General features: G+C 44.3%; 1 protein-coding gene across 4 annotated transcripts in view; it reads right to left on the bottom strand.

The window, feature by feature from the left end:
- Positions 1-9,928, bottom strand: part of ADD2 (adducin 2) — a 170,366-nt gene extending 160,438 nt beyond the window's left edge. Inside the window, exon 1 of one of the 4 annotated variants that reach the window (XM_073569075.1) lies at positions 9,776-9,928. The gene's annotated coding sequence lies outside the window, so the exon portion shown is untranslated. The remainder of the gene's footprint in view (positions 1-9,775) is intronic. The other 3 variants (XM_073569073.1, XM_073569074.1, XM_073569071.1) reach the window with 3 other exon arrangements.
- Between the last annotated feature and the right edge of the window lie 2,754 nt (positions 9,929-12,682).

Below are 12,682 nucleotides of genomic sequence, written 5' to 3'. Positions count from 1 at the left end.
TTGGCCATTCAAGAATATTCCACTTCTTTGCTTTAATAAACTCCTGGGTTGCTTTGGCTTTATGTTTTGGGTCATTGTCTATCTGTAGTATGAAACGACGACCAATCAGTTTGGCTGCATTTTCCTGGATCTGAGCACACAGTCTGGCTCTGAATACCTCAGAATTCATTTGGCTTCTTCTGTCCTGTGTCACATCATCAATAAACACTAGTGACCCAGTGCCACTGGCAGCCATGCATGCCCAAGGCATCACACTGCCTCCGCCATGTTTTACAGATGATGTGGTATGCTTCGGATCATGAGCTGTACCACGCCTTCGCCATACTTTTCTCTTTCCATCACTCTGGTAGAGGTTTATCTTGGTTTCATCTGTCCAAAGAATGTTCTTCCAGAACTGTGCTGGCGGTTTTAGATGTTTTTTAGCAAAGTCCAGTCTAGCCTTTTTATTCTTGATGCTTATGAGTGGCTTGCACCGTGCAGTGAACCCTCTGTATTTACTTTCACGCAGTCTTCTCTTTATGGTAGATTTGGATATTGATACGCCTACCTCCTGGAGAGTGTTGTTCACTTGGTTGGCTGTTGTGAAGGGGTTTCTCTTCACCATGGAGATTATTCTGCGATCATCCACCACTGTTGTCTTCCGTGGGCGCCCAAGTCTTTTTGTATTGATGAGTTCACCAGTGCTTTCTTTCTCAGGATGTACCAAACTGTAGATTTTGCCACTCCTAATGTTGTAGCAATTTCTCGGATGGGTTTTTTCTGTTTTTGCAGCTTAAGGATGGCTTGTTTCACCTGCATGGAGAGCTCCGTTGACCGCATGTTTCCTTCACAGCAAAACTGTGCATCACCAAAATAACACCATACAAAGAGTGAAGCATGGTGGATGCAGCATTATGCTTTGGGGCAGTTTTTCGTCATCTGGAACTGAGGCTTTAGTCAAGATGGAGGGAATTATGAATAATTCCATATATCAGTCGATTTTGCAACAAAACCTTCAGACCTCTGCTAAAAAGCTGAAGATGAATTTCACCTTTCAGCACAACAACAACCCTAGGCATAACTTCCAAATCAAAAAAAAAAATTGCTTTGCCAGTTTTTGAATGGCCCAGCCAAAGCCTAAATCTAGAATATGTGGGTTGTCCTGAAGAGGGTGCTGGACATAGGATATGAACTTGCAATATGACAGATTTGAAGTGGTACTGAAATGAAGAGTGGGCAAACATTGCCAATTTTAGATGTGCCATGGTGATAGACTCCTACCCAAAAAGACTGAATGCTGCCAAAAATTCAAAGGGTACTTCAATAAAGTATTAGCTTAAGGTTACGCATATTTATGCGCCTACATTAATTAGTTCTTTATTTTATTTTTCCCACTCGAAAAGATTTACATTTGTTTTTCAATTGAATTTTACAGATTATAGTGACATTAAAGGTGAAAAAGTTTCTGAAATAATTTATTCTTGGCATGTTTTTTTTTACATGACAAAAGCCTGGCATTTAGAAATGGACGAACCCGAACAGTAAAGTTCGGTGTCCATACCAAACACCTACTGTTCGGGCACGGGCACCGAACACAGACTTCACCAGGAAGTCTGTGTTACTGTTTGGGATCAGCCTCCTGAACACAAGGTGTTTGTTGCGTCGTCATGTGCATGACAGCACTGCAAACACCGCGTTTGATCGACGGTAAAATGATCCCCATCGGTCAGACAACAGCGGTTCCCATGCTGTCAAAAGACAGCGTAAGCACTCAGCTGTGATCGAAGGTATAAAGTTTATCTCCAGTCACTGGTGTCGGCTGATGGGACTACTGCTTCCATCAGCCGACACCTGCTACCGCTTATAACAGTGAGAGCCGGAGCGGCGGATGGGAGTATTCATCAGCTGGCTCCTGAGCTGTAAATAAACAATTTATCAAAAAAACAGCCTGGGTTCCCCTGTATTTTTGACAACCAGCCAGGCAAAACTCACAGCTGGGGGCTGTAACCCTCAGCTGTCAGCATTAGCAAGTTTTGTTAGCAAGAATAATGGGGGGACTTCACGACGTTTTTTTAAAATTATTTATTTAAATAACTAAAAAATACTGTGTGGTGACCCCTCTATTCTTGATACCAGCCTTGCTGAAGCTGAGGGTTGCAGCCCCCAGATGTGAGTTTTGCCAGGCTGGCTATCAAAAATACAGGGGAACCCAAGCGTTTTTTTTTATTATTTATTCACAGCGCAGGAGTCAGTTGATGAATACTCCCATCAGACGCTTCTGCTCTCACTGTTATTAGCGGCAGCAGATGGGAACATTAGTCCCATCAGCTGAGACCAGTGACCGAAGGTAAACGTTATACCTCCGATGACAGCTGCGCGCTCATGCTGCCTTCTAATAGAGTGGGAACTGTAGCTGTCTAACCATCGGTGATGATTTTATCACCGATCAGAAGTGGTTTTTGCTGCCCTGTCATTCACATACTGTTCTCGTGCACTACATTACTATCTACTTAAAGGTGTTGTCCACTACTAGGATAGTAAACATTTGGCCCCAATAAAATAAAGAAGCCTATACTTACCTCCTTAAACATGAAGAGGATGTTTGGGCTGCAGTTGATCCCAGGCATCCACTTCATGTTCAATCCATATGAAGGTGGAGACAGTGACTCCAGCGCCAATTGGGTGCCAGGCATCATGTGTCACAACACTGCACGAGAGCTCCGCGACCGCGAGTGCTGACACCACTGGAACATTGCCAGTACAGGAGGAGAGTATAGGATTTTTTTTATTTTATTGGGGCCAAACATTTAGTTCAAGAAGTAGTTGTCCTAGTAATGGAAACCCCTTTAATATAGTGCTGTATGGGGACACCATATGGTGGCACACGGAATGACACAATTTTCTTCTATATTAGAAATTCTAGAATTGTGAATAGAATATTTTTTTTCTAAATCTGAAACCAGGATCGCAATTGTGCAAAACTGCAATAAAAAAGACATGTAAACACTTGTATTTCATTGCTGCATTTTAGTTTTTGCAGTGCTTTCCACTGTAACATAACTGTGTGCAAATATTCCCCTAGATATTAGCAAATGTACGGTTAAGAGCAGAGGAAAATACATTTCATCCTATACATTACTAATACAGAAGAAACTAATGCATAGGAAGTGCGATCACTTCTAACAATAATTTGTATTTCCTATTCTGAAACCATCGTCACCTGATCGCTCCAAGGTCCAAACAATAAGTGAAGAATGCCCCCGTGTACACGAAAAACCAGCTCCATCTCTTTTTCGAAAGTTAATTTTTCTATTAAAAATCAATGTGATCGTTCCCCACAGCAGAGACTTGGAGACTGTCATGAGGAGCCGGCAGATTGGTAGATTCACACAGCTGCGTGGGAAGTTTACACAGGCGTGAATCGAAAATAGCTCGTGTGAGTCAGATTGGAAGGTGATTTATATGGAACCCGCTGCTATAGGCAGTGACACACACAGGGCACTTGGCAATCAGCAGGAGAGAATGGCAAGCGACTAGGATAATGGATAGCAGTAAAGAAAAAAAATTGTTATGTATTGGCGTAGGGAGATTCGAATAACATAAAACTAATAGCCTGCTCGCCCACCTTACAAGAAAGTCTCACATTTTTGTCTCAAGTTAGTTCTGCATGATTTCCTCCTGTAACTAATATTGCATCTCTGGTTTCATGACCGGAGATAATGTATGGTCATTACTACTACATATATGAATCAATAGAATATTTGCATGACATATGTGTAGTGAAATGGATGACCCAGCATGCACTGTAACAAACGACTGACTATAGTAACCTTGCTTGTCCTACATATCAGATATGATCCTTTTAATAGGCCAGACCAGCAGCATCCATGGTCCATCCTCTATGGGTGTGGACTGTCAGGCAAATATAAGATTCCTGGCTACCGAAGCTTGAATGCGTAAAGTAATGATGTAGCATTTAAGGGGAATCTGTCAGTAGGATCCACCCTCCTAAGCCATCTTTATGGACACGTAGGTCATAGGAAGTTGAATAAAATACCTTGACATTTGCAATCCGATGTCTTGTTCCAAATAAATCCATGTTTTTCTTATATGTAAATGAGCAAAGCTAACACAGTGCAACGGAAGTGAACTTTGTTTTATTACAAACATTGCCGCTGCACTTGTCTTGTCAGAACTGCTTCAGGGCTGTGCCTGATTATAACTAACACGGTACAGCAGAGCTGAACCGTTTCTCATTATAATCACAACAAGCACATTTACAGTTGTCTTCTCACAGTGCTGTCAGCTCTGCTGTACTGCCCCTCACTCATACTAACTGCTTGTGACAACTATACAACTATAAGATTAGTAATGGATAGGCGTCTTATAGACGCCTCTCTATTACTAAGCTGTGGGCTTGATATGACTGGACAATGCAAAGGTGACATCAACCCAACAAATATGAACCCCACTAGCCACCGCCACAGGGCAAGTAGGAAGAGCCAGGCAAAGCTCCAGAATTGGCGCACCTAATAGATGCGCCTTTCTGGGTGGGTGCGGGTTGCTATTTTTAGGCTGGAGACAAATATCCACAGCCCCTTACCAACCTGAGAATACCAGTCACCAGCAGTCTGCTTTAGCTTGGCTGGTTGGCAAAAATGGAGAGGACTTAATAATTTAAAAAAACGGCGTGGGGACCAATCAATTCTTGATAACCAGCCTTGCTAAAGCGGATAGGGTTGCAGCCCGCAGATGTCAGTTTTGTGTCATGATCCCAGTGCAGGTTTTTGAGCTGCACGTCAGGGGTTAATGTCTGGAGCTCAGTGCAGGTTTTGACCTGCACACCTGGGGTTAATGATTGTGGCCTCTTTCTGGTTCTGGGAGAGCTTCTTAAACCCCTGGGAAGCTCCAATCCCTGTCAGTTATACTTTTGCCTTTGGCCGAGTGTGCTGACCTCTGTGTGCCTGTTCGTTGTTATAGCTTGTTTATATGGTTCTGACCCGGTTCTGTTTCCCGTTGTGAGTTTGCCTGTTGATTCTGTACTGTGCTATCCTCTCTGTGTATGACTCATTGCCTGTGACCTGACTACTCTCTGCTCGCCCCTCTTGTACCTTGCAGCTATCTCTGTGTATGACTCATTGGCTACGTCCTGACTATCCTCCCTTTCTATGCCCCTTGGTAACTTTGTCTCGCAGTTACCCTGCTAGGAGTTCTCTTGCAGCTCCTAGTTCTCTGGAGTTTAGGCCACGCCCCTAGCAGTCACGTGCTTCAGGTCCTGCGGCTCTGAAGTACGCATCTACTCGGCTGCTGCCCGCTCCACAGGTATCTTTGAGCACAGTTCGCTTTACTCAGGACACGCTCACTGGCTCAGTGAGCAAGTTCAGTGCGGTGTTTCTGACATTTTGGCTGGCTGGTTATCAAAAATACTGGAGAACCCACGCTGTTTATTTTTTTTTAGCTTATTCATTTAGAGGCTGATAAATACTCCCATCAGCCGCCACTTGCTCTCGCTGCTTTTAGCGGCAGCAGGCGTAGGCTTATAGGAGTAGTAGTCCCATCAGCCGATGCAAGTGACCAGAGGTAAACTTTTTACCTTTGATCACAGCTATGGGCTCACGCTGTCATTTGACAGTGTGGGAACCGTGGCTCTCTGATCGGCGGTAATTTTACCGCCGATCAGAGGCAGTGTTTGCCGCGCTGTCATGCACATGACAGCGTCACAAACACTGGTTGTTTGGGCACCCCATTCAAGTGAATGGGTTTAGGGGTCAGGTACTGTTCTGGTACCCTAACCGAACTCTTTTTTTTTTTAACTGTTCAGCCGAACCCACTGGACTTAAACATCCAGGGGTTCGCCCATCACTACTTAGGAGGGTTGATTCTACTGACAGATTCCCTTTAAGCCGAACTCACACATTCATAAAACATGGACCATGCTCAGATAACAATACCAGACAGTTAGGGTCTCCTGATCTGACTGCCTCAGAGGCATATATAGGGCAGTTATCTCAGGTCAAGAGACCCACCGGTCAGGGTATAGTATTGCGATCCAATCATGGTCTTTGTTTCACGGACAAGTTAATTTAACTTAATGGTACGTATAATTAAAGGGAGCCTGTCACCAGAAGAAACACTATTAACCTGCAGATATGGGGTTAATCTGCAGGTTAATAGTTTTTCCTAGTGAAAGTTTATTTTAAGCTGTTAAAGGGAACCTATCAAATCTTAATATGGCAGTAAATATATTTTCTCAGAAGGGTTGGAGAAGTATAGTTATCAAAGTCATACATAATTAATAGGGTCTACATACATGAGAGTACTAAAGGTTATTAGTAATGTTTCCGGTGCGGTTTCATACCACCACATTACTAACCATCGGCGATGGTTCCGTTCCACTTCATTTCAGCATTTGTGGAGAGAATATCCTTCCTTATTCTCACCACCCATTAAAGTGGGCATGAGACCAACCTAGAATAATTTCCCACTAGGCAGCGAAATGTAATACCAGTAAAGTAGACGGCATTTTAAACAATCTCATCCACACGCTGAGGAACTTTTCGGCACAGAAATTGAACTTTGTTGTGGATTTCTAGATCTGCAACCTATCCATTTCTGTTGCAGTAAGAGTAAGGATTTATTGCAGTAGTTTTCTTCAGTAGGAAGTGGAAATCTACAAATGAATCCATGTGATGCAAAATTTGCTGCAGTTCTACCTGCTAAACTGCAGCAAAATCTGCAAGTATGGGAAAAAAAACAAGCCCCCTTCTTCCCCCGTATTCTAACTTTCCCAGGCTTCTTCCACACATGGTGAGGCTTTCCTGGCCTCTGCAGAAGCTTCATATTTGCATAACTGTAACCTCTAGACCTGGAAGCGCAGGGGCCGATGGGAACAAAGAAAGCATTGGCATGTATGGATATAGGATTTCGACAAATTTCACTGTATTTTCTGGGTGAGATTTGCCTCAGGTGAGACCAATGTGAGCCTTAAGAGGCTATTCCGGTTGGAAGCTGCTAGCTGATAACTTCTAGATCGGTGGGGTCCAACTGCTAGAAGCCACACTGATGGTCAGAACGTGGCACATTTATCACCATTAGAATGGAGTGGCAATGTGCATGCTGGACTATTAGCACTGTACCATGTGAGAGTTATGGAGTGGCGGCCCAGCATGAACACTGCCACTCCATTCTAAAGGGTATAAAAATGGCCAATCTGTGCAGGTGCCATCAGTCAGACCCCAACAATCTAGATGTTATCACCAGTGGGGTCCTAGGTTCAAATCCCACCAAGGACAACATCGCGATGTTTGTGTGGGTTTCCTCAGAGTTCTTTGATTTCCTCCCACATGCCATAGACATACTAATAGGGAACATGAATAGTGAGCCTCAATGGGGACAGAAGTGTCTGTAAAGCGCTGCGGAATATGATGGTGCTATATAAAGGAGTAAAATAAATAATACCAGGTGATAACTTCTTCCAACCAAACTTTTTAGAACAGGAGATCAGTTACAGGCTCCATTATTGTACAGACAGCTAGAAATCCCAAACAACCAACAGAGAGGCATTAGCATCGGTCCTCCAGGATCACCCATAAATCTTTCCTGAAGCACTTAAAGTGTTAAGGAGAGAGTGCTTTGACGTCCATTATTGTGCTGCAACAGATGACCTCATGCAATACTGCAGGCGAGCAACTAGTAATGTCCAGAAATATGACCCAAGCCGTGCAAAGACACAGAGGCTAATGTGCAACGCAGCAAATGCAACTGGGGAAGAGCAGCCATAAACCACAGGTACGTTCTGGGCACAGAGCTGTGTCCTCAGCAACAATTTACACAGGGCTTAATAGTTATATATTATTTTAAGGATGTATTTCAGCAAACAGATTAAAAAATAAATACAGTTTAGATGCCCAACTACAGGAGCCCTCTGCTCTTTCTTCGATGGCTCCCATACACTTGTGTGGGATGGCAGAGCACATTGGTGATCTCTTACAACTCTTCCCCTCCACGATAATGTTGGTAGGGAGGGATGGAGGATTAATCACTAATCCACAGTAATGGCTGGAATACCAGTTTAAATATAAATAAATCGCCGACACGGGTCGAGAAGAGAAATTGCTGTATGCCGTGGCGCTGCATCTGTAACTAGAAGTCCAAGTCTATTCCGTTAGTTCTACCTGTTTCTGGGAGAGCTGCATCATAGAAATGGGCAAGGTGTGCAATCCGGTCCTCCTGAGCAGCCGGTCCTCCCTGCCGCTTGTCTGGATGGGACACCAGACTAGGGCAGCGCCAATTAAACTGCTCATCTCTACTAAGCAATGCTCAGTATGGCTTATTACTGCCTCCACAAGGAGCTTTGTCCAGACACTGTGTGCCTATAATATGGCATTTACCATTCAGGTGTCTGGAAGAGCAAAGTGCGTAGTAGCTAATAGCAGCTAAACTGGGTTTCACCCAACTTTCCTAGAAAATGACAAAAGGAATAGTCAACCAATTGCAATTAGGAAATGAATCAAGGACCTGTAACGTCCAGAAGCCTAGACAGCCCGTTTATTAACATGCCCCAGTCCAGAAGTTTATGGGCCTCAATGCAAAATCCCCAACAGGGACACAAACTATCACTGGTCTTTAATAGTAATAGTCTTTTCCTACTGGGCAAAGGGAGCTTTTTGGCCCCTCTAGTCTCCAGGCCCCGGGTGCAATTGCAGCCGTGCACCAATTATAGTTACACCCGTGCCCCAGTCCCTGCCAGTATACAGCATATCTACCATTCCACGAACCGGTATACAGCACATATTCCATTCCGCACACCAGTATACAGCACATCTACTATTCCACACACCAGTATACAGCATATCTACCATTCCGCACACCAGTATACAGCATATCTACCATTCCGCACACCAGTGCACTCACAGTTGGCAGCCTAATACAGTCACACCCGTTCTCTTGGATTTCTCCAGCTTTAAAAATCAAGGATTACAAGGGAGCGCTCCATTTTTTTGTGGCTTGATACTATTTCCACATACTGTATAACTGATGTAAGATGGATCCTCCCATTTCTAGGAGCAGCAGGTATCTTGGCTCGTGCTCCAGCACCGCTGACTCTCCCGTCCTCCAACACTCTGGATGCATTCACTACAACGTCTGCATTGCAACAAATGGAACATGCCGGACAGCTCCGAAATGAAGCAGACGGACATGTCACCCCATCAACTGTGCTGTCCTTATTTGTATTAAGATCAAATCCATCATTTTATTACAGTCAGTGAATCCCTCTGCAGCCTGTGCTCCCTGGTGGCTGCTGCCAGTACTGCAGTCATGTAAAGACTCTCAGCAGGGGGCTTTATTGCACGGCTCTGTTATATCCATTATTTTTATATTGGGATGCAGAAAATAAATAAATAAATATATATATATAGCCTACCGCCAAATGGTAAGAAAACGCTTGATGACTACTAAGAGACAGAGTGGCCATACGGATGAATGCCATTGCATCATTTATTTGTTAGGATAGAGAATTAACTACCTTGTTATGGAATTGGCCTGACAGTATATGAGTAATAAAATTGCAAATCGCACTGAATGCAGGGACTGCGGCGTACATAATAACAATCTCTGTACAACGCTGCGGAATATGTCGGCGCTATATAAACAGGTAATAGAGAAGTCGTGCATGCAGAGGGTTAAAGGCAGGGCAGCGCACATCGGGTACTGCACCTTTGCAGCATGCCAGATGCATCACACGGGGTTTTTCCATTACAGTATTGGATTGAATAAGGAAAGGATGGAGACATACCTTTAATCTCTGCAATGGGAATGTTATCTCCTGCAGGTTGGGAAGCCCATGTTATCTCCTCCTGGATTCTGGCTATGGAGCAGGAGCCCTGCCCCTCTCTCTGTACAGCTGGCAAACAAAAGGCAGTGACAGTGATCAGTATGCGCCATCCCTCCACCACACCCACCACAATGGCCCAGGGAATATCCCCAGCTGCACTGCACAAATGGACCAGGGAGGCTCCTTACACTCCACGGGGCTCGCATTGTCAATCACCATCATGTTGGCAGTGAGCAGGTTAAACGCATATTATGAAAACAAATTATTTCCAATGTGCATGAAGGAAAGAGCGAGGCTGTATAACATACGCACCCGGCAATTTACCGAGGAGCCCATCATGTTCATTACATGCTGGAGATAGGACATGAGGCTATGGAGCCAGACGACTCACTGTCAGGACCCCGAGTGCGGCACAGAACAGTGGGATCCCTGACATTCGCTGCAGAATATTCTATATTTATGCAAAAATCTTGCAGAAATGCGTGAGATTTACATACAGGGAAAAGACTTTCCAAAACGATCGTCAGTAGCCGAAAAATTTAGTCTTCAAGATCATGCACTACATTGTGTCTGTGGGTCGGAAAAGGACTTTTCTGTCTACCTGTAGCTCCCACCCCAAGACTAGGACTATATTAGCGAAGGCTAGGAAATAACATTTTTTAAGTCACTTTTTTTTTTTTTTTTTTTACTTTTTTGGTGCCAAATTCTTCAATATGGTGCAAGTGTTTTCTGACTATTGCCCAAAATAAAAAATGCTTTTTATCTATTTTTTCTTGAACCAATTTTACACCTACTCTAACATTTGAGCAAAAATGTCTCCAAAAAAAAAAAAATCAGGTCACAGAGAGGGGGACAGTAATACATCCGTGCAATCATTTTATCAATTACTCTCAAACATCCAGAAAAGAAAAACCTCGCCCACAATGGTGAATATAAAGAAAAAAAATAAAAATAAAATAGATTTTAAAGAGGTACAAATTAAAGTACAAAAGGTTAGAAAAAGGCTACGAGACCACTGCGCAAAAGATCATTTCACCTGATGAATGAGCAAGATCATGAATTATGTGATACAACCAGAATAATGGATTTACACATTTCCACTTTACCTTTCGCAGGCCGTCTCATTGCCTGAATCCCACAGAGGTTTTTTTTTAGAAAGTGATGGCTTACTCTTACTTTGTTTTTGATTCTATTATAATTATGTTTCTGATGGTTGCGATGTGTGAAAAACCCTTAAGAATAATATTCCACCTGCTAACATTTAACAAAGGGCCTTGCGAGAAGATATCAGAGAGGACCACTGGGCCACTTGTAAGACATAATGTGGAGCACAAAAAAGGGCAGTGATCAAAGGGGAAGGAAGTTTTCCAGGGTGGAGGATACCATTACACCTATGGAGGCCAAATTGACGAAGGTGGCGGGCTCCATGAATGCTTGGAAACAAAAGGCGGACGACTTGGAAAATAGAATGCGTCGGAATAATATCCGCATTATTGGTCTGCCTGAGCGCTCGGAAGGTCAGCATCCTGAGCAGTTTCTGGAGGACTGGCTTAAGACCTCCCTGGGAGATGAATTCTCCCCAATGTTCGCTATTGAAAGAGCCCATAGGGTCCCTACAAAACCCCTGCCTCCGGGGGCCCCACCTCGGCCTTTCCTGGCACGCCTGCTCAATTGTAAGGACAGGGACACCACTCTGCGTCTTGCACGACCAAAAAGTTCCATCAAATTCAATAATGCTGTCATCTCCATCTTTCCGGACTTCTCCATGGAATTGCAGAAGCAGCGGGCACAGTTCATCGAGGTCAAGAAACGGCTCAGGGACAGAAACATTGTGTACTCGACGATATACCTGGCCCGGCTCCGGGTTGTTCACAGAGGTACCTCCCTGTTTTCTACAGATCCGGCGGAGGCGGCTGAGTGGCTGCGGTCCCATGGGGGATCCCCTGTGAAGGAATCCTAATGTGACAGTTGTTAATTTGAATCCTTTCAGTTACAGGTCTAATTGGAGCTTCTTCGGAGAGGATCCAGTTACCAACAATACCGGACGCTGTGCTCAGTGATGGTATCCCCTTCCTTATTTTTTGATGGGGGCGTGAGACTGTGCTCCTATATCACTAAGTTCTTGTTTTCTTTTTTCTCTTTCCAAGGATTTCGTTTTTATAGTTAGTTAGGTAAATGCCGCAGCCGATGCCAACTTTGTTCTCTAGGTGATCTCTCTGCATTCTGTTCGGGTACCACTGCGCAACATACCCAGATAGGCGGGAATGGGTTCTGAGCTGATTTGTATGACCTGGAATGTAAGGGGCATAAAAATCCCCCGAAAGAAAATTAAGGTATTCTCACAAATTAGACTATATCGTGGCCCTGGTTGAGACGCACCTGACCAGGGATACGGTTCGGTGGGTGCAAAAACCATGGGTACAGTGGTCTATACATGCTTTTCACACCAGCTATTCCAGGGGAGTTTCACTATTAATACATAAAGATGTTCGGTGGGAGACCAGGGAGGCCCGGAAAGACCCTGAGGGACGATTTGTGTTTGTACATGCACTAATTAACTCTCAGGAATATGTTAATACTAGATTAAGGCCCGATGCTATCGCATCGAGAGGATAGTGACACACCTCTTGCCATGTTAACCCTCAATACACACACACCTCCTCAACACACACTCCTCTCACCTTTCACCATCTCCACTCACATCCACTCACTCTTTCACTCCACATACGACCCTTTCTCTCACTCCGTCTCTCATACTCACACTGTCATCGTCGCTGCTCCATGATCCCCGACATCTTCTTCCGCCGGCGCCATCCTGGATCCCGACGTTGTCCACGCCGGCGACATGTTCTTGCGGCCATGCCATCT

The sequence above is a fragment of the Dendrobates tinctorius genome, unplaced genomic scaffold, assembly GCF_039654945.1.
Source record: "Dendrobates tinctorius isolate UK_male_01 unplaced genomic scaffold, ASM3965494v1 ptg000022l, whole genome shotgun sequence".
Lineage (NCBI taxonomy): Eukaryota > Metazoa > Chordata > Amphibia > Anura > Dendrobatidae > Dendrobates > Dendrobates tinctorius.
This window is presented reverse-complemented; position numbering and strand designations above follow the sequence as displayed.